The 23,590-nt window shown below is 40.5% G+C and overlaps 1 protein-coding gene and 1 pseudogene across 1 annotated transcript in view; one reads left to right on the forward strand and one right to left on the reverse strand.

Annotated features, from left to right (window-relative positions):
* The window catches only part of LOC113019582 (NLR family CARD domain-containing protein 3-like), a 159,948-nt gene that overhangs the window by 29,587 nt on the left and 106,771 nt on the right, over positions 1–23,590 (forward strand). The window lies entirely within an intron of this gene.
* On the reverse strand, positions 1,853–23,213 carry LOC113019589 (NACHT, LRR and PYD domains-containing protein 3-like; annotated as a pseudogene).

Here is a 23,590-nt window from a genome sequence, read left to right on the forward strand (position 1 = left end):
GTCTGCCAAATGTGCAGCAATTGAATTTCTTTATTCTCTTTAGCTGATAGTTTGTGGGGCCCAGGTTGACTGTATAACTGCATCTCTACCAGTTTCTCTGCACTCCAGCCTCCTCTGGGCCATGTGAAGGGATTTTCCTTAAGGCAGGTTAAATGATGTCCACGAAAAGGAACAGGTTCGGCCATCGCACACTAGAACAAATTCTTTTTTTAAATAAAAATGAAAAAGGGTTACCGTCAATGCATCATGTTTTTAATTTGCAAGTTCATAAGCATTTTCCTTTACCATTTCACAATCAATTCTACCCCCAAGTCAAAAATATGTCTGGGAAAATTTCCCTAATATATTATTTATAAATATACCCGTCTAGCGGTTAATTGCATAAGTGCATGGAGGCAGGACCTCAGAGCAGTAACATACTCCATAATGTGTTGTACATTATTATATGTATATATTATATGTAACATGGTATTTTTCAATTATTGTATTTACCAACATCAAGAAGTCACAAGCAAAGGAAGACCACACCATGGTGCATGTTTAAACAAGGAGAGTTTACTGGTCAAAACTATTTATTAAACAAATAAAACACATTTTCTTAACCACCAAAAAATACACGTTCAAAGCAACACAACAGCGGCCCAGTATCAGACAGGATTCCACTCTGTAGAGTGGGCAATCATAATGAAGTGGTTGGGTTTATTTTGTGGATTCAAGCTGCTCTTCCTATTCTTGGCCACCAGATGTCACCAGAGAGGACCGTGTTGAAAAGCTTCGAGTAATGAACCGTTTTTCAATACAAGCTTCAGAAAGCTTCATTTGGCCATCACTGGTGAATAGCATTAGCAGACGATTGAAGTTCTTTTAAGCATACTTTATTGCTGGCATCTCCATTTTACCATAAAACAATCACACATGCAAAAATCCCACTGGCTTTATACAGGACTTTGCCCACACCTGACCTCGTTAGTCCCTACCATTGAAACAAAATAGGTCAAACCAAATAATACAATCCTAAACAAAGAACAGGAATAAAGTCATGCATGAAACTGACAAACTCATTTACTCAACTAAATAGTTTGTAAAGTAAAACACTGCATACAATATCTTAGCTTAATGTTTGTTTGTTAGCTTAATCGACACAAGAGCACTTCCAATTAAGTGTGTTCACACTATTTTAACACTAATAAACTCAAAAGGCTACTTTAAAGAAAACAAACAATACTATACAAAATGAAAAACCCTCCATTTGGTTACACCCAGTGATGCAATCATTGACCTCATGACTCTATATAAACAGGAAGTAGTGGGCGGCCCTTCCCCTACACCTGTCTCACATATAGGACCTGAGTGCACAACATGGACACCATGGTAAGTATAACTCAAAGCAACATAAAGAAACATAATTTACCAGACATGTGCCTGTAAACAGAAGAGAATTCAGATGATCTGATGGTTAGTAGTGTTTGCTTTAAAACACATGCATGGATGTAAAGAATGTAACTACTGCTACCACAAACAAAACCCGGGATATTGTGTGTTAAGAGAAGTTACACCAGCAATGTCTAAATCAAAGCATTATGGCTGACTGTAAAATAACAGAACACAAAATAACAATATATGCAAGTGACAAATGGCAAATGAATTCTGTCCTAGCCACTTTGTCACAGGCTGAAACATTTTCAAATGATAAGCTTTCAACAATAAGTGAAAGAGTAAGAGCATGTGGAGAGTTTGGAAACATCCCACTGAGAAATAAAACATTTTGATTCATTTTAATGAGCTCAGACTGCAGAGGAGCTGGTTGTGAACTGAGCTTCAGAGAAACACAACATACTGATATTCACTGTGAAGCTTTGAGTGGAACAAGACACAAAAACAACACGTGGATCCTGGAATAATCGGAGCTTCCATCTTTAAAGGACTGAAGAGGAAGAGCTTTACAAGGAATAATTCAGAACAATTTAAAACATTAAAATCAGTTAAAAACTGGTTGAATCCATGAGTGAAAGAGTCAGAAATGTACAGATTGAACTGATCTCTTCAACAGTCAGTGTTTCTCTAACAGGAGGACACTCTTTACACTCAACTCAGCACAGACTCACTGAGGAATCAGGATTAACCCAAAACCCAGGATAAAGAGTTTCAGTAAATGTGGTGTTGAAGGTGTAGACGTGGATCAGAGTGTCAGAGGAGACTCTGTAGAAGGACAGAGTGCCAGCAGGACAGTCCACATACACTGCTACTCTGTTAGAGACAGAGGAGGAGGAGGAGGAGGAGGAGATGGATGTTTTTATCTTATTATGCCTGACAGACTGAGGACCATCATCAGAGCAGCTCAGACTCCAGGACTGGTCATTGAGTCCAAACACACAGTCATTACTGCTTCCTTCCCTTCTGATTCTCCTGTAACTCACTGATATATCAACGTTTTCTCTCCACTCGACCTCCCAGTAACAGCGACCAGTCAGACCATTTCTACACAGCAGCTGCCACTTGACATCAAATCTGTCTGGATGATCAGGATATGACTGAACCTCCTCCACATGTGTCACCTTCCTGTTGTTGTCAGACAGTTGGAGCCTTTTGTTTACTGTGTTTGTGTCAATTGTGAGTTGACAGGAATCTGACGGAGAGAACAAACACAATCAAGCTGCAGTTATTGATCCATCATCTGTTCATTGATTGTGTTGAGATTTAAATATATATTTTAAGGCTTATTTGCTGATTATATTGTTTTATGTATAAAAAAAAAAAGGGCCAGCTTTGAGACAACTGGCCTTTGGGGGCTGTGCAGGGGTCTCTCTTCCGGAAGATGATTGAATAAAACAGAAATATAAATGTTTTGACCACTATGACTCAGGTTTTCTCTGTTCTATCGTGTCTAATTGACACTTTCATGATGACTCCTGACATCAGAGATGTGAATGAGTGATGTGACAGTTTGAAGATGGTTGAATGTGTGCTGCTTTGTTTTCATGAATCACAATAAAAACACACTTACACTTCTTCAGACCTGGTGTCAACCATCGGACTCCAGCAGGCTCCACCCTGAAAGGAGGAGGGGGGTCAGACCAGCACAGTCAGCATGCACACATGGACATTACATGGCTCTCATACACATGAACATTCACAGTGTTCATCAAAGTGAAAGCTCGGAGGAATGAATTGTCTGTGGTGTCTGTTTTTGTTAACAACACTCTGTATCATCTGCCTGAAGAAAGAAATGCGAACAGTTTATCTTTAAGATGTGAAAGGTCTATAGAGATGTGTTTGTCCCATTTCCTCATTCTGGACCTTTCCAGGTCCTGGATGGAGGAAAGACAGCACAGATGAGCCTCTCTAAAGACCTTATTGTCTGTTGCTTCATGACTGAGGCCAACAAGACAGTGACGGAAACAGGACAGGAGTGGATGATGGCCAATTTCTCCAGACTGCACAGGGTTATATCTTTGTATTAGTTCTGACACGTTCATCAACACCATATCTCGAGTCATTGGAGAAAATATCTGAGTAGAAAAAGGTCAGATTTTTACTGTAAAAACCACAAACATGTTTAACCAATCATTTTCAGAACTTGAAATGCTCATAGAATTTGTGCATTTTAAAAAGTGATGCATACGTTTTGCAAACAACATGCAACTATTTCCCTAAAAATGCAGCCAAGGCCTCAGGTGGTTTTATATAAGCATTTCAAACTTCACTATGTCACAACCCGGCTCAAGGACGTGACAAGCAAGTGGGATAACACATACAGTCTTTTAAAGGCTGTAAGATATTTTTAATGAAAATAAGGTGAAGAAAGTTTAACACAATTTAAATGATATAGCAGCCATAACAAAAGCGCCGAATGAACACGATGGATGCCAGACAGAGAGAGATTCAATCAAGGTGGCTTTATATGCTGGGACTGGCCTTCTCAGGTGTGCTGCGTCTATAATTGGGTCAGCTCAACCTACCACTTACCTGAAAAAGACAGGCAACAAGAAAAGCAAAACACAAGGCCAGCCCACTGGCTGTCACAACTAGTAGAACTGACACACAAAACCAAAGAATGACTACACTACACACTAACTGTAGCACACACAACTGATACAACGTCCATTTCGTGGGCAGGAAAGGAAAATTCCTTTGTTATGTCATTATCAATTAAGTACAAAAAAGGCAGGGGTGGATTTGAGGTGTGGTGCTTGCATTTGGAAGAGTTTGCTGTAAACTAGGGGTGGGTGGTATAAACGGTAAACTGTAGAAACGATATAAATTTGGCGGTAGAGCTTTTGACTATACCGCTCTGCCTCGATAGCGTATGTTGATGGTGTCATCAAGCTGCGCCTGTTTTGGTTCAAAGCATCGCATCATCTGCAAATTATGCCAGGCCACAGTAATGGCAAAGCGACAAAGCAAGTTTTGGAATATGTGGAAAGCCAAAAACTGCGCTCCTTCCACTTCCCTACCATTGAGTCATTAATGTTACATACCCTAAAATGAAGGGATTATGTTAAGAAAATGCTTTAGTTTGTCACATTTTTATGCAAGCTTTTTGTTTAAACCAATGAATTAAAGCTGAAAGTCTGAACTTCAACTGCATCTGAGTTTTTTCACTTAAAATTCACCGTGGTAACCCAAAATGACAAACTGTTGTCTCTGTCCAAATATTTATGGACCTATTTGTAGGTCTACTTTTAATGAAACTCACAACATGAGTTATCTGTTATCATGTTCCTGCAAACAGGCTCCTTGGAGACCCCCTACACAAATATCCATGTACTATCCAGCTAGACTAGTGTGTCTGTCCCTGAAAGTATTCCTGCATGTGTGATTGTTCATGTCTCATCTGCAGGAAACAAACAGGAAGTGAGTGAAGGACACAGGAAATGTTTCCAGCACTTTCTCCTCTATCAGACATTCTCTCCATACCTGAGAGTGTCCAGTCTCCAGCCTGGATCCTTCAGTCCAGCCGACAGAAGCTCAATTCCTGAGTTCCCTGGATGATTGTAGCTCAGGTCCAGCTCTCTCAGATGGGAGGGGTTGGAGCTCAGAGCTGAGGCCAGAGAAGTACAGCCTTCCTCTGTGATCAGACAGCCTGACAGACTGCAGACACACAAAACAACAATCCATCTGTCAACAATCATTTTCTGTTTGTCACATATAATAACATCTGTCCATTTACATGCATTAAATTTAACTTTATTTATAAGTGACAATTCCCAAAAGACAACAGCAGTCATCTCAAGCTGTTTAACAGTGTAAGGTAACAGCAATATACTACAATATTAGAGAGAAAGCCCCAACTATCAGACTATCTACTTTGAGCAGTACTTGGTGATGGTGGGAAGGAAGAACTCCCTTTGACACAAAGATCCTCCCTGTGAATACAGGCTCCAGGAGGAGCATCTACCATGACTGGTTGCAGGGTGAGGGGAAAGAGAAGAGATGAGCTCAGAGAGACAAGAACAAAATACAAACTAGGGAGAGAGGAGACAAAAGTTAAGGACATGCAGTAGTGACATATAAAAGCATCAGGAGTGAAAAGAGGGGAGTGGAGAAGAAAGCAGAGCATCATGGGAAGTCCACCAACAGCCTTAGCCGATAGCAGAATAACTAAGGGATGGTTCAGGGTCACCTGATCCAGCTCGAACTATAAGCTTTATCAAAAAGGAAAGTTTGAAGCTGATCTTCAAAGTAGAGAGGGTGTCTGTCTCCTGAACTCAAACTGGGAGCTGCTTCCACACCAAGTCCAACATAGCCAGGCTGAGTCGTTATATTAGTCCAAAGTAAAGTCAGAAAGTCATTATTTGTGTCACATTTTAGTGGAAATGTAGAAAAACTATCCAAAAGTTATTTCTAAATCTGATATTAAACAGTTTAAATGGTGAAAAAAACTGTAAAGAAAAGAGAAAGTCAATTAAAAAAAGAGAGTCGATAAAAGGCTCTTTAGAGGGTCACCAGTTTAAAACTCAGACTTTTAAACTGGTGATTCTCCTTCTCTGCTCCATTTCGTCTCTAGACTTCCTGTTCCTATGAGGGATTTGATTAGCTGAACATCCTTCTGGCCTTTCTTTAGTTCTTTGGGTGCTAATCAAAGGAGAAAACACACGGGTCATGTGACGTGACATAAGGAGCGCTCTGATTAGTTGGGATTCACAAACTATGGTGCTGTTTGCAAGCTTAGCTTTGCAGTGCCAAGAAGATCTCTTAAATAGGGATGAGACACTCAACACTGACGTTTCCACAGTTTGGAGCTTCTAAAGTGCAGATGTTTGGAAACGCTGCGCCGTGGTTCAAACAGTCAGATCACGTGATTCCGGCTGCCACAGGTAGCATACCTGCTGCTTTCAGGCATTGCCAGGCTCAGGAATTCCAATTTTTGATTGGCTGGTCTTTTGGACTTTTTGGGCCTTGTAATGACTGAATGAATGCTTTTCATTCAGAGAGAGAGAGCCACACACTGTCTGTAACATCATTAGAATATCTCAGTAAAAACACCACCTCTCCTTCAAGGACTAAATCAAACAGGCACCAGTTTTCAGCTCTGTCTGCGCTCTACTTCTTTCTACTTTCTTCTTTTCTACTTTCAACAGAAAATATGATTTACTGCAATCAGGGGTATCATCCTCACTGTCAGCAGTTACTCACACACTGTGTGTAGAAATAAAGAAAATATTGATACTAAGTAAAGTAAAGTAAGTAAAGTAAAATTTTATTTATATAGCACCTTTCAAGATAAAATCACAAAGTGCTTTACAGAGGCAGAAAACAGACATTAAAATCTAAAACAAAACAAAATCAACCAAAAGCGAGTTTAAACAGATAGAAAAAAAAGCAGTTAAAAACCTGAGTCCACAGATCTCAAACTTAGAGGGAGCGAGTTCCAGAGTCTGGGAGCCACTGATACAAACGCTCTGTCACCTTTTGTTTTTAACGTTGTATGCGGGACAGCCAGCAACCCCTGGTCACAAGACCTCAGGGACCTGCTGGGGTCATAAGGAAGAAGAAGATCACTTAAGTAAGTTGGAGCTACACCGTGCAGGGCCCTATAAGTCATGATTATGATCTTAAATTGGACTCTGAACTTGACAGGGAGCCAATGCAGCTGAATCAGCAGGGGAGTGGCATGGGAGTGTTTGTGATGCTTTGTCAGAAGCCTGGCAGCAGCATTCTGAACACCCTGCAGTTGTTCCAGGGAGGCATTACTTAAGCAAGTAAACAAGGAATTACAATAATCTAAGCGAGATGAAACAAAAGCATGAATAATCATTTTCAATTCGGAACGTGACACAATGGGAGTCAGCTTAGCGATATTTCTTAAATGGTAAAAACAAGAGCGAACCAAAGATTTAACGTGTGTGTCCAGCGTCAGAGCTGGATCAAATGTAACACCAAGGTTCATAATGGATGATTTAATATAAGAAGCAAGAGGGCCTAGATTTTTAACCACGAGGGGAACAAATTTCTCAGGAGCAAAGACAATGACTTCCGTTTTATTAGCATTTAGTTGAAGGTAATTACCAGCCAGCCAATCTCTAACGGAATCTAAGCAGGACTGCAGGATTTAGAGCTTAGAAACATCAGGTGGCCTAAAAGAGATATATAGCTGAATATCATCTGCATAACAATGATATGAAATATCAGAGAAACAGCTGAGAAGTTTCAGAAGAGGGAGTAAATACAACAAAAACAATAATGGTCCCAAGACAGAGCCCTGAGGCACCCCATAGGCAAGAGAGCTGACGGAGGATCTGAACTTAGAGGTAGCCACAGAGAAAGATCGATTTGACAAATAGGATTTAAACCATTCCAATGCGGTACCCAATACGCCCACCCAGTGGTTTAATCTATCTAACAAAATAAGATGATCAACAGTGTCAAAAGCAGAGGTCAGATCCAGCAACATCAAAACAGTGCACTCTCCAGCATCATAATTCATCAAAATATCATTAAACACTCTAAGAAGTGCAGTTTCGGTAGAGTGAGCCTTACGAAAGCCAGATTGAAGTTTATCAAGAAAGTTGTGCTCATCTAGAAAATCCGTGAGTTGCTTGGCCACAACCTTTTCTAAAATTTTGGCAATAAAAGGCAATTTTGAGATGGGTCTGTAACTGGAAAGCAAAGAAGGATCTAGTTTAGGTTTTTCAAAAGTGGGTGAATGACAGCACTTTTACAGTAAACAGGGACCTGACCAGAGAGCAGAGATGCATTAATAATTTTAAGAACACTAGGACCAATAGACTCAAAAAAATTTTTAAGTAAAGACCCGGATAAAATATCAAGGGGGCAAGAGGATGATCTCATTGAAGTGACCAGCTTCAACAACTCAGGTAAAGACACTGGTGAAAATCTTTCAAATCTGACAGGCTTAAGTAAAATCGGAACAGGCAAATGGTACATGGAGGGAGAGATTTTGCTCCTTACATTGCTAACCTTTTCAACAAAGAAGGAAAGAAATTTTTCACAGTCTTCATTCGAAGAAATGGGGACAGCAGCAGAAGCTGGAGCAACAATATCCCTAATAGTGTCAAATAAAACCTTAGGGTTACCTCTTCTCCTAGAGACTAGGTTTGAAAAATAAGCAGCCCTTGCATCACGAATTGAAGCGTTAAAAGAAACTAAAAGGTCTTTTAAATGAAAGAGATGAACCGGTAAACAAGTCTTTCTTCACAAACGCTCAGCTTTACGACAGACACGCTTTAAACAGCGAATGCTGTCGTTTATCCAGGGCGAGGGTTTTGTAACAGGGGCTAGTCTAGTTTTAATAATGCAAATATTATCGATAATAGAAAGACATTAATTATTAAAAAGATTTGTTAATAAATCAACATCATTAGAAGCAGGCAGAACCAAATTAAAAACGTCAGAAAATCACCTCTCTCCTTAACTAAACACAACTCCCCCTCTTCTCCCATCGCTTCACCTGCAGGCAGTGACAAGATGGACACGGCAAATCTCTGTTAACAAGTTTCCGCGCATTGCCCCGTGCGTGTGGCTGGACGGCGTCAACATGTTAACGAGCTAACCATGCCAATGCCGTGCAGCCTCAAATCCTTTCATTCTCTCAAAAGTTGACAGCGCGCCTTATGCATGAATTCTGGTTGTGCTTGATGACTGCGAAACGATTTTATGTGGAACAATGCGCTCAGCAATCTGTCAAAAAAAATTTAATACGACTTTGGTAAGCTACAGAGCTGCACCGCTTGATGGCTTGTCGGAGCATTACGGCTACCGAGGCGCCTCGAGTAGTAATACGTACTGTGCTTCAACGTAATATTACAGTATTGTGTGTGTTTAAGGACCATAAATGGCACCTGTTAAGAGACATGGTTACGAAGCGGATTTCAAACTCCAGGCTGTCAGTCACGCAGTTAAAGTCAGGAACAGAGCAGCTGTGAAATCTGTATCTTTGTTATTATGCTCAGCGTTTCTTAGTTTACATTTTGAATTGTGAGCTTTTTGTTATGCACAAAAACAATGTTTTCTTTTATTTATGGAGCATTATTGTTTAATAAATGCTTAGTTTATTTTTGAGTAGTTTTTTTCATGTACATCTATGCTGTATGTTAATAAAAGTGCCTGTGTGACATCTGGGACACAGCTTTGAATAAGAACTCTTTTTGTTCTTACTTTATGGCTTTAAAAAAAAAAAATATCGAGACATATCTTATATCGCCATCCAGCTAAAAAAATATCGAGATATGAATTTTGGGTCATATCGCCCATCCCTAGTTCAGAAGATATTCAGCAGAGGACGACTTAAAGATATGCGTGAAATTGACGCTTATGATTGGTCAGAATTAGCATCTGAGAATGTGACAAATGCTTACTGTTTTAGAAAGAAAGAAAACACATACAGAGAGGGAAGTGATGGAAGTGAGGCAAAAGGTACATGTGTCACGCTGTAGGTCACGTCAGGTGGAAAAGAAAAGTAAATGGTATCTTATGTCTGTGAAGGTTCTCAGTCATCCAGGTCATCGTAGTCGTAGAGCATGGAAAGAAAAGTGTCTGGACCTCTTTAAGTTGCTTGAAGACGTTTCACCTCTCATCCGAGAAGCTTCTTCAGTTCTGTCAGAAAGAAGCTTCACCTCTCATCCGAGAAGCTTACTCGGCTGCCGTTATCGCCAGAAGGGTGATACAGCACCCTCACGTCTGTCAGTCTGCCCCAGGGCAGCTGTGGCTACAACTGTAGCTGCCTCTAACAGTGTGTGAATAGTGGAACACACCCATATGCGCTCAATGTCAGCACATTTACAACACCCTCACAGTGCACATAGACATATAGGTCACACACACTCAAGCTCATACACGCCTGCTAATATTAGTTAATATGCACACACATAGTCAGAATTATGAAGCGTTACACCACATATCTTTTTTCCTCTTTAAACAAGTGTCTAGATTCTCTTCACCCGTAAAACAAAATATCCAGCGTACATCATTAGCCATATACACACAAATATGGGCACACTAAGTTTTATAAATTGGTAAATGTAAATGAAGATGGCACTAGAGAAAAGAGGTTAAAGATATTTAAGCAGCTCAAAAAACTAAAGGCAGATGTTGTTTTATTACAAGAGACTCACAGATGTGTCACAAGTTTAAAAGAACTTAAAACACCTGAGTTTCATAATGTGTTTGCCTGTTTTAAATCTAGACAAAGGGGAGTAGAGTAAAATTGTTGATTTTATAGTATGCGACACAGTTATAGATCCAGAGTACAGATTCTTAATTATTAACCATCTATACTTAACAAAAAGTTATGTATTTTAAGTCTATATGGCCCAAATGTTGATGATCGCTCATTCTTTCACAGATTTTTTAGTGCATTCTCTGAACACCTAGACTGCTTTTTCTAGGAAGCGAACTCAACCTTGGACTGAATGAAGAAATGGACAGGCTAAACACAGCAGGAACTCAGCGCAATTGGCAGTCCACAAATATAATCAAACAGTATATAAGCGTCTTTGGTCTTTGCGATGTATGGCGCTCCCATCACCCCAACAGTAAGGAATATACTTTCTTCTCACATGGTTATCACTCCTACTCTCGTCTGGATTATTTTCTAGTCAGCAGCTCACTGTTAAGTAAAAATTCAGACACTAAACTTCACCCTATCGCTGTCAGCCATCATGCTCCTGTATCTTTAACACTAATACATAAGAAGAACACTAAGAAGAAGTAAAAGCTGGAGGTTTAATACATCAGTACTCAAACATAAAGACTTTATTAAATATTTTAAAAAAGAGTGGTCTTTATATTTAGACTATAGTGACACTCCTGGAACATCAGCATCTGTTCTATGGGAAGCAGGGAAAGCTGTGATGAGAGGTAAAATAATTTCTTTCTCATCACATAAAAAGAAAAAAGAAAACAAAAATATACAGAAACTAGAAAAAAAAACATCAAATCCTTAAAAAAAAGAAAGAAAACCCTACATGTCAGACCAAGATCAGGAAATACTGAACAAAACACGCGAAACAAAATTAGAATTAAATTAAATTATTAATTTAAAAATGAATAAATTCCTAAGCAAAGACTTCCCTTGCAGAATTTCGAACACAATAACAATTTTGTTATTCTTAGATAATCAAACAAACAATATTTTAGGGATTTCTACGAAACTTTATGTTTACCACTAAAAATGAAATTCATCAGTTTCTTGACAATGTAATTCTTCCAAAATTACTAGACAGTGAAGCAATAGCACTGGATTTGCCTGTGACACCAGGGGAACTCCAGGAAGCCCTGATAAGTATGCCTAATAATAAGCCTCGAGTTCCAGATGACTTTCCTGCAGAATTCTACAAATAATTCTGGACAATTCTGGCACCTGTATTACAAAGAATCTTGCAGGAAATCAAGGAAAAATGATCATCTGTGGAAAAGTTGGAATCCTCACCTGAGAGTTTCCACTGCACACTGTGAACTCTTTAGTCTAGCAGACAGAAGCTTTACTCCTGAATCCTGCAGGTCACAGTTACTCAGATCAAGCTCTCTCAGACTAGATAACTGGGAGCTGAGAACTGAGGACAGATCTTCACAGATTCTCTCTGAGAAGTTACATCCACTCAGTCTGAAAAATAAAAGACAGTCTATAAAACAAATACTCTGTAAAGCTTGTTAATACTTTTCACATTAAATCTTGTCTTTCAATTTTCATAGGAAACATTAACATACTAAGATACAACATCATATGGATGAACTTAGCTTAAATATTTAATTAATAAATCTAAAAACAAAATGTAATTTGATCTGACCTCAGAGTATTCAGTTTACAGTTTAAACTTTGTAGTCCAGCAGACAGAAGCTTCACTCCTGATTTCCGCAGGTTTTTGATACTTAGGTCCAGCTCTGTCAGTCTCAATGACTGTGAGCTGAGAACTGAGGACAGAGCTTCACAGTTTTCCTCTGAGAGTTCACAGATGTTAAGTCTGAAGATAAAAACATGAATAAAGATTATTATTAAACAGTAATCAGGGTGCAATAGCTTATTGTCTTGTGCTGAGCAGGTTAGTATAAGTTCACTTTAACTTATAAATGAATAAAAATGCTATGGAACAAGGATAACTGGATAAAGTTTACCTTTACTGGTTAAATTATTGATTATTTTTGTTAGTTGATATAAACAAAACCAAGACATCAAACATATAAACAAACAGAACTAAACAGTTGAACTAAACTGTTGAATTAAACTAAACAAGTTGATCTGACCTCAGAATATTCAGTTTGGTGTGTGGACTCTCCAGTGCAGCACACAGAAGCTTTACTGCTGAAGCCTTCAGACTGTTGGTACTCAGGTCCAGCTCTCTCAAACGACAGGACTGGGAGCTGACCACTGGCAACAGAATTTCAATGCCTTTTTCTGACAGGTTACAGCTGCTCAGGCTGAGAGAGAAAGGAAAAAAAGAGAAAAGAAGATCATAGGGAAACCACTACCAACTGAGCTAATAATAATTGTTACTATTTTTTATGTTTTCGGCATTTCTGATTTATTTCCCATGGTTTTAAGATTTTTATCGATTATAAGATTTTAAGCAATGAGTTCATGTTTACTTACAGAGCTTTATTGGAGGCTTTGACCACTGGCAGCATTCTCAGAAGAGCCTCCTCTGAAGCAGAATATTTCTTAAAGTCAAACTCATCCAGATCTCCTGATGACAGTAAGATGAAGGTCAGAGCTGAGCACTGAGCAGGAGACAATTTACCTGTGGAGAGACTTCCTGAGCTCCTGCCCTGCTGGATCTCCTCCACTAGAGAATGATCATTCAGTTCGTTCAGACAGTGGAGCAGATTGATGCTTTTCTCTGCAGACAGATTGTCATGGAGCTTTGCCTTGATATACTGGACTGTTTCCTGATTGGTCTGTGAGCTGCTTTCTGTCTGTGTCAGCAGACCTCGTAGGAGAGTCTGATTGGTCTGCAATGAAAGGCCCAGGAGGAAGCGGAGGAACAGGTCCAGGTGTCCATTTGGACTCTGTAAGGCTTTGTTCACAGCACTCTGGTAGAAGAAATGTAGTTTGTATTTTGTTCTGAGGGTTTTAAATAAGTGAGTTGTTTCTAGATTCAGCAGATTGAGTCCAGAGTTGATGAAGGTCAGATGGACATGAAGAGCAGCCAGAAACTCCTGAACACTCAGATGGATGAAGCAGAACACCTTGTCCTGGTACAGTCCTCTCTCCTCTTTAAAGATCTGTGTGAACACTCCTGAGTACACTGAGGCTGCTCTGATATCGATGCCACACTCTGTCAGGTCTGATTCATAGAAGATCAGGTTTCCTTTCTGCAGCTGATCAAAAGCCAGTTTTCCCAGAGACTCCATCATCTTCCTGCTCTCTGGACTCCAGTGTGGATCTGTCTCAGCTCCTCCATCATATTTGGCCTTCTTCACTTTGGCCTGAACCACCAGGAAGTGGATGTACATCTCAGTCAGGGTCTTGGGCAGCTGTCCTCCCTCTCTGGTTTCCAGCACATCCTCCAGAACTGTAGCAGTGATCCAGCAGAAGACTGGGATGTGGCACATGATGTGGAGGCTTCGTGATGTCTTGATGTGGGAGATGATCCTGCTGGCCTGCTCCTCATCTATGAATCTCTTCCTGAAGTACTCCTCCTTCTGTGGGTCAATGAACCCTCTGATCTCTGTCACTCTGCCAACACACTGTGGAGGGATCTGATTGGCTGCTGCAGGTCGTGTGGTTATCCAGAGGCGAGCAGAGGGAAGCAGTTTCCCCCTGATGAGGTTTATCAGCAGCACATCCACTGAGGTGGACTCTCTAGGGTCAGTTAGGATTGTAGTTTTGTGGAAGTCCAGAGGAAGTCGACACTCATCCAGACCATCAAAGATGAACACAACCTGGAAGTCTTCAAAGCTGCAGATTCCTGCTTCTTTGGTTTCAGTAAAGAAGCGATGAACAAGTCCCACCAAGCTGAACTTTTCCTCTTTCAGCACATTCAGCTCTCTGAAAGTGAATAGAAATATGAACTGGATGTCCTGGTTGGCTTTGTCTTCAGCCCAGTCCAGGGTGTATTTCTGTGTTAAGAATGTTTTCCCAATGCCAGCCACTCCCTTTGTCAGCACTGTTCTGATTGATTTATTTCTTCCAGGTGAGGCTTTAAAGATGTCTTCTCGTCTGATTGTAGTTCCTAGTCTGTCTGGTTTCCTGGATGCTGTTTCAATGTGTCTGACCTCATGTTCATCACTGACCTCTGCAGTCCCTCCCTCTGTGATGTAGAGCTCCGTGTAGATCTGATTCAGAAGGGTTGGGTTCCCTGCTTTTGCGATCCCCTCAAACACACACTCAAACTCATCCTTCAGGTTACACTTGAGTTTAAGTTGACAGCACTGAAGAGTCTCTGAATTAAAAACAGTATTTGAGATGATTAGTCTACTATGGTCTATAATTTATATATTTATTTATTTGCATCTTAAATTTGTTTCAATTCATTAGATGTTTGGTTAAATATATGTTGTTCTTTTGAATTTCACCAAAACATGCTTTGTTTATTAAATATTTTATTTTGTGTTTTAATCTCCTGCCTATGTGATCTGAGTCTGTGTGTGTTCGTGTGCGCTGTGTGGTGATGTAGGCGCAAGCATGTGTGCCCCGGTCACAGCTCCTTTCAGCTTGACCGAAGGTAAGTCACTGCCACGTTGCTCTCAGCTAATGAAAATTTATCAAGACCAGAAGCTGCAATCTGAATATATCCAAACTGCTGCATTTTAATCTGTTGTTAACTGACTCAGTCAGTATGAGTTTTGTAGAGTGCTAATTTCAGGTATTTTTTTTAATGAGTATTAGCTCGAAGATTCAGCTTTAACATTAGCTCTAACATTAACATTCTTCAATATTAAATATGATTTACCTATCTCTAATAATGGGCTATGTACCACAGGCCTTCTAGCTGGCTGTAATTAAACCTTTACTCAAAAAGCCATCCATAGACCCAGCTGTCTTAGCTAATTATAGGTCAATCTCCAACCTTCCTGTCATTTCAAATATCCTTGAAAGAGTAGTTGTCAAACAGCTAACAGATCATCTGCAGAGGAATGGTTTATTTGAAGAGTTTCAGTCAGGTTTCAGAGCTCATCACAGCACAGAAACAGCTTTAGTGAAGGTTACAAATGATCTTCTTATGGCCTCTGACAGTGGACTCATCTCTGTGCTTGTCCTGCTAGACCTTAGTGCAGTTTGTATCTTATCTATCTAATAGTTTGTTCATGTAAATGGAGAGTTCTATTCATACGTTTTTTTCTTCCCGCTGTTGCCAAAGTGCTTGCTCATAGGGGGTCATATGATTGTTGGCTTTTTCCCTGTATGTATTATTGTAGGGTCTACCTCACAATATAAAGCGAGTTGAGGTGACTGATGTTGTGATTTGGTGCTGTATACATAAATTTAATTGAATATGAACCATCCTCACGTGTCATCTGAAGCTCTGTATCCATCAAGAAATCTAGTGAACTAAAGAGACTATTAAACCAACCAGATGTTCATTCAATAGAGCTCGGACTTTTGTCGTAATGCAGAGCTGAGGCTACAGAGAAACCAGAGCTCTGTTTAGTCACATCAGGCTTTATGTGTTATGGACTTATCAGTATTTCCTGAGACCAACTACTGAATTCTTACCTTCTGATGAAAGTGATGAAGCTGCCTGGGCTGAAGGACTTCCTGTTGGAGGAAAGTTCAGCTTGAGTAATAAATTTGTCTTCGAAAAAATGTAAGTATGATATTTGTACTCAATTATTTGAGAAGGAAAGACAAAATAAAAAGTAAGACTAAAATACATTTATAAAATAAGAATGACAATATGAGATCCAAGATGGCGTCACAAATGGATGCCCTGGTACTTCAGTGCGCTACTGCCGTCTTGTTTTTCTGCATAATTTGTGTGTCTGGACATGCTTCTGGATATCCTTACACCAGAGAACTACAGGACTAACACACTTTTGTTTTTTTCCCAGTATTTGTCACATCTGCGATGGATTTACTACAGACTTTGGACACAATGAGGGCTGCTTCTAACAGCTTGGATGAGTTTAGAGACACTGTCACCTCCACTTCTGCGAGGATAGCATTGTGCCATCATGCACCACGGTGAGTTATAATAATGACAAACACTAGTTTACTCCTAAAATCAAACAGCTGTGGCTAGAAAAGTGAAAGGCGTTCAGATGCGGAGTCAGGGACTACTACAGAGGTTCAGTAAAGAAGTGGACACTGCTAAACACCAGCATTTTGAAAAGACACATCAGATCTCAGATAACGACTCAGCCTCTGTGTGGAAAAGGAATAATTTAGGAATATCACTAACTACAAGCCTAAGGCTACGTCCACACTAGCCCGGATAGATTTGAAAACTACGTTTTGATATGAAAACGCTCCACATCCACACAGTCATTTTCAGTTGTTTTCACAGAATTGCGCGTCCTCGTTGACACGGCCGAAAACGCTTACGTTCCAGTACTGCACATGCGTGAAATGCAAGAAGATTCAACCTGCCTCATTTCTGTCTGGCACTTATTTACTTTCTGGCTCTTTGAAACGTCGGGGCAACATGTCAAGGAAAAGCACCGAGTTTTTTTTTTTAAATGGACTAACAATGAGGTGGAGTTGTTGCTGCGAGAAACACAGAAGTACAAAGTTGCAAAAACGAGTGAAAGTTAAAAAAATGTGAAGAAAAGCTATCTGAAGCATGTACAAACTGATATTAATCTTTAATAGGGCTGTCTAAATTGACAGCAAAGAAAACAAATGCTGTATAATTCCCTCTGCTATCTTAGTTTAATTGGTCACATGACTGCATCATATGACTAACATGCGTCATCATTTTAGAAAGTCTCAATTTTTCGCTGTCCACACTGCGATGCGAAAGCTCCATTTTAAAAGAATGCATTTTCGAGAGCATTTTCAAAAAGCTGTGTTTTCTTTCGGGGAAAACGACATCTCAATGTGGATGTGAGGCCAAAACAGAGAGAAAACAAGTGGACGTGGCCTAAAACCCCCCACTCCACTGATGACTTGCTCTTGGACAACGCCCTCAACGACTTTTACTGTCGTTTTGATGAGCCGTCAAGCACCTTTCATACCCCCACCAGCCCCAACAATAGGGACACTTTGGACACTCATCACCCCACCTTCCCCTCTCCCCCACCACAGAGCCATCACTACAACCAAAGACTTCACCCACAACACCCCCCTTCTCATCCCACACCTATGAGGATCTCACACCACCTTCTCCCACTACAAACCTTCATATTCATGAAGCAGATGTGAGGAAGTAGTTTAAGAGCCTGAATGCTCAGAAAGCTCCTGACCCCTGTCACTCTCAGAGACTGTGCAAATGCAAATATGCCTGCTTCAAGTCCTCCACCACAGTCCCTGTCCCCAAGAAGCCAAGGTTTACTTGAATAAATTACTACAGACCTGTGGTTCTCACATCCGTGGTCATAAAATAATTTGAGTGCCTGATCCTCTCCTATGTCAAGACCCTCACGGTCCCCCTGCTTTTTGCATACAGTGCCAACAGGTCTGTAGACGATGCTATCAAGATGGCTCTACGCCTTAACCTGCAGCATCTGGAATTCCCAGCAACCTATGCCAGAATCCTGTTTGTGGACTTCAGCTCTGCCTTCAACACAATTCTTCCAGACCATCTCCAAGAAAAACTTTCCCAGATAATTATACTTGATCCCATCTGCTGGTGTTTCACTGACTTCCTGACTGAAGAAGAATGTCTTGGACTCCCGGACCATCATCACCGGCTCCCCCCAGGGCTGTGCTCTTTGTCCTCTGCTCTTCTCCCTGTATACCAACTGCTGTACCTCCAAACACCAGTCTGTCAAGCTAATTAAGTACTCATCGCGCCTTTGAATGAACGATAGTCTATAGCAGACCTTCCCAAAGTGGGGGGCGCAGAGCCATTGCAGGGTGTACGCGGCATGAAAAGGAAAAAAAAAAAGAAATAAACAACAACCATGGGGCTTCCACACAAACGCAAAGCAGGAGATGAAGCATCGCTGAATATGTTTCCAAACCAACTTCATTCTAAGCCAAAGACTAGAAAATATGGTGAAGCATATCTGCCCTTTGGCTTCACCTGCACAAGTGCCGAGGTAGGTCTCCCTGCAGGATTGGTTTTCCCTGCATCGGGAGCAGCGCTGGGCTCTTCAAATCACGGACAAACAGAATCCCACATTCTTGATTTTTAGTTCACAAACACTTCTTGTAATGACTAACTACTCCTGACATTTTGGAGATGTTAGCTCTTTATACAGTAAAGTTACAGCGGGATACAAATAACATCAGGCTGATCCTGCCACAGTTTGTTCCCTCGGTTCAAATCACAAACAGTCTCTCACAGTCTCTCACAGCTGTTTATGTTTTTAAACCCAGAGATGCATTTTTTGAAAAATGTATTGATAGCAATGTTGAATATTATTACACATGAAAAAACAACTACATGTAAAATAATCACACTGTGACGCCTCTGCCTTTGTAAATGGAGGGACAGTACCTGCGTGTCTATATGTAAGCCTGTAAAACCTGAAGATAGAGACAAAATACTGTTAATCCGACTATCTGCCATTCTGCAATTCCTCTCATGTAAACAATAACGTGGCGCACAGCTGACGTGAAAAAAGGCACGTACCTTTAACATTGTGTGAGGAACTCTGTATTCCTCCTCCACACATAAACGCAAAAAATGAGTTTTAAAAAATCTTTGTTTTTGGTGATTCAAAACACCGTTTACGTGGACGAAACAGCTGCGTTTTCAAAAATACCCGTGTAGGTGCGGACATAGCGTAAAAGAGTTAGTAGTTTATTTTCTTACTACCTGTAGATTACTTGTATTTGCTTAATTGTTTACTAAATGTTTGAGGTATGAAATAAACCGCAATTGAGCAAAATATGGGTGTGTGTGGTTGGAGGATGTGTTAGTGCGTGCATGTGTGTGTGTGTGTGTGCGCGCACCGGTGGTCTATAGGATAACTGCTAACTGCAACAACAATACATGGTTAAAGTGGAACAGCGAAGCACAAGTACAAAAGCAAAGGGGTTGTCACATGATTCGGAAGGCATTCTGGGCTCAGCCAATCAGAGCCAGAGGATTTCGTTACGCGGGCATTTGCTCATAACACGGGCAGAAATATTGCCGTTAAGTGCCTTCTTAACTTGAATTTTTCGTTAGATGGGATATTCGTAAGTTGGGGTTCCACTGTATTTGAGAAGTGAAATGAAGGTTATTGGATTTACAGAAAGTGTGCAATAATTGCTTAAACAAAATCAGGCAGGTGCATAAATTTGGGCACCACAAAAAAAGAAATAAAATCAATATTTAATAGATCCGTCTTTTGCAGAAATTACAGCCTCTAAACGCTTCCTGTAGGTTCCAATGAGATTCTGGATTGTGGTTGAAGATATTTTGGACCATTCCTCTTTACAAAACATCTCTAGTTCATTCAGGTTTGATAACTTCCGAGCATGGACAGCTCTCTTTAACTCACACCACAGATTTTCAGTAATATTCAGGTCTGGGGACTGAGATGGCCGTTCCAGAACGTACTTGTTCTTCTGCATGAATGCCTTAGTGGATTTTGAGCAGTTTTTGGGGTCATTGTCTTGTTGAAAGATGCATCTCTGGCGCAGCTTCAGCTTTGTCACTGATTCCTGGACATTGGTCTCTAGAATCTGCTGATACTGAGTGGTATCCATGTGTCCTTCAACTTTGACAAGATTCCCAGTCCCTGCACTGGCCACACAGCATGATGGAACCATCACCACATTAAACTGTAGGTAGCAGGTGTTTTTCTTGGACTGCTGTGTTCTTTTTCCTCCATGACATAGCACCCCTTGTTATGCCCAAATAACTCAATTGTAGTTTCATCACTCCACAGCACTTTATTCCAGAATGAAGCTGGCTTGTCCAAATGTGCTTTAGCAAACCTCAAGTGTCTCTGTTTGTGCTGTGGACGGAGAAAAGGCTTCCCCTGCATCACTCTCGCATACAGCATCTCCTTGTGTAAAGTGCGCCGAATGGTTGAACGATGCACAGCGACTCCATCTGCTGCAACATGATGTTGTAGGTCTTTGGTGCTGGTCTGTGGGTCGACTCTGACTGTTCTCACCCTTCGTCGCTTCTGTCTATCCGAGATTTTTCTTGGCCTGACACTTCGAGCCTTAACTTGAACTGAGTCTGTGGACTTCTATTTTCTCAATATGTTCCTAACTGGAAACAGACAGCTTAAATCTCTGAGACAGCTTTCTGTGTCCTTCCCCTAAACCATGATGGTGAACAATCTTTGTCTTCAGGTCATTTGAGTTGTCTTGAGACCCCCATGTTGCTGCTCTTCAGAGAAAACTAAAAGAGGAGGGAAACTTACAATTGACCTCCTTAAATACTCTTTCTCATTATTGTATCCACATGTGCATGTAGGTCAGGGGTCACTGAGCTTACCGAGCCAATTTCAGTTCCAATAATCATTTCTAAAGGTTTTGGAATCAATAAAATGACAACAGTGCCCAAATTTATGCACCTGCCTGATTTTGTTTAAACAATTATTGCACACTTTTTGTAAATCCAATAAACTTCATTTCACTTCTCAAATACCACTGTGTGTGTCTCCTATATGATATATTTAACTGACATTTTTTATTGGAACAACCAACGATTTATACAGGAAAATAATGACTATTAACAAGGTTGCCCAAACTTTTGCTTTCCACTGTATATATCAATCTCAGCACTTTTAAATTTTATTTAAGTGTTTGTCTTACAGCATGTTTTGCACTAAGTACTGCAGCAATTTCCTAATCTTGTAAACCTGCTCAACTTTAGGGAATAAATCCTTTCTGGTTCTGATTGTGTCAGCAGTGTTTAATGTTTCATTTTTCTCTTACTGACCTCCTTTCAGCCTCCCTAAAATCGACCTCGCCACCTCCATCACATGGTCTGAATACACCTGCACCATCACTTCTACTGTTTTCAGTCTGTCTGCGTTCTCCAGCTGGCACTTATAGATTTTAGGGAAGTCAGCTCCAGGTTCATACTGCAGGTAAAAGTGGAAAATCTTCAGCTCCTCTTCTCCCAAATTCTTCAACATTTCCAGCAGCTGCACTGGTGAGGGCTTCTCCATCTTTGATCTGTTAAACATGAAATCATGTGAACAGTCACAGTCTCTATCACATCTACATTTTACTAATTTAGTTTCAAGTTTTATTGTCATGTACAGATCCATAATGAAATTCTTTGGCTCGTGCCCCTCAGCTCTACATGAGCAGAGAGAGAGTGTGCAGTTATATTAAGGAGAGAATAACAGAAATTACCAGTGGTAATAATAAAAGACAAAAGGAGGGGAAAAAATTATTAGATATTACAGAATTTACGACTAGTTGGCATTTACAAGTTTCTGCAAGAATTTTACTAAAGAAATGTAGTACAGTGGAACCCCGACTTACGAAATTAATCCGTTCCCGAGGGTTCAGTGCCTTCGTAACTTGAATTTTTTGTGAAACGGGTATTCTTAAGTCGGGGTTCCACTGTATATTGCACAGCTGATTAACTGTTTGATCTGGATTATTTAGGTTTTACATTTTTTTTTCCTGGATGGATTGTTCTGTGATGGGAATAACATCACAAACTGAATAATAAAGAATCAACAATAAGACCTGATACAATAAGAACTAACCCCAAAAAACCAAAGAATCATTAAAAGAGAATTGTGCAGAAATAAGTGTGACATGTAACTTTAATCCTAACACTGCTGTTAAAGAGTTATACCCGAGGATGTTTAACGTGAGGTTTCTAAATCAGGAATCTGGTACCAAGGAAATCATTATAACAACATTTACAATATAATCATCTGATGATGGGTTAACTCTGTTCCTTGGAGATATTCTCAGGTTCCCGTTGAATCTAATGAGCTAGTTCTCCTCTGTCAGAGCAGACAAACACAAGTATTAGCTGAGCTTAAACTTAGGCCACTCACAGGCTGGAGCTGACCACTCGCTCTAAAACACACAAGTTTCACACAAATCCCAATAACTCAGAACATCTTTTTTCTGGTTTCAGTTGGAAATGTCTGACGCTCAAACTATTCATCCTCGTCTATCCAGCACCACCTGAGACATCTGAGTGGAAGTTCCTCCCTACACTGTGTTTGAAGCAAAGCACAAAGGAGACACCTGCTGGAGCATCTGCAGGTGTCCTACTCAGCCTCTTCACTACAGAAACACCTCCTACAACATCACCCTTTACACTCTGACTGCTGTGTTCGTGGAAACACTCCAACACACACATATGAACATAGAAATGTGTGTGAAACACAGCTGAGCTGACATTAAACATGATAGAGGATTTATTCACAACAACATTTACACACAAATTACCTCTTTGCAGGAGATAATACCTATATGAGACACAGTTTATGATTCAAATGTTAGAGATCCTGCGGCTGCCTTTGGGGTGTGCAGGGCTCTCTCTTCCGGAAGATAATTAAATAAACAATTATAAATGTTTGACCACTATGAGTCGGTTTTCTCTGTTCTATCATGGGGACAAAAGAATCTGGGTTCAATAAGGTCCAGGTTCATGTGTATGTTTAGTTCCTCGTTTCTTCCTGTGAATAATGATGGAGCAGTGATGTGAGTGCTGAGCTGTGACATGGAGAAGAGTCATGGACAGTTAGAGATGGTCGTCTCACCTCTGAGCTTTGGTCTGGCTCTCATGTTCCCCACACAGAGTGCTTTTAGAGGGAGGGACTCCCTCCTCTCTGTCCTCACACTGATCCATGCTGCTCAATTCATATCAGCTCACACACACTTTCTACCTTCACCTGCAGAGGAAATACAAATCATTCACATGCACATCAACTGTAATCCTGCTTTCCATCATGTGTGCTGTCCAGATATCAGCTGCTGCTTTCCTGCTTCATCTCAGTGTCAGCTGGATGCAGTCAGACAGCAGTGTGAGGCAGAGGAAGCTGCCATCAGCTGCTCTGCTATCAGTCCACTAGATGGAGCCTGAAGCACAAACGATGCATTCACTGACACACATGGATTTACTGGAAATGAGAACCATTTAGTAATCTCTCATATGTGTGTATA

The sequence above is a fragment of the Astatotilapia calliptera genome, chromosome 3 (genome assembly GCF_900246225.1).
Source record: "Astatotilapia calliptera chromosome 3, fAstCal1.2, whole genome shotgun sequence".
Taxonomy (NCBI): domain Eukaryota; kingdom Metazoa; phylum Chordata; class Actinopteri; order Cichliformes; family Cichlidae; genus Astatotilapia; species Astatotilapia calliptera.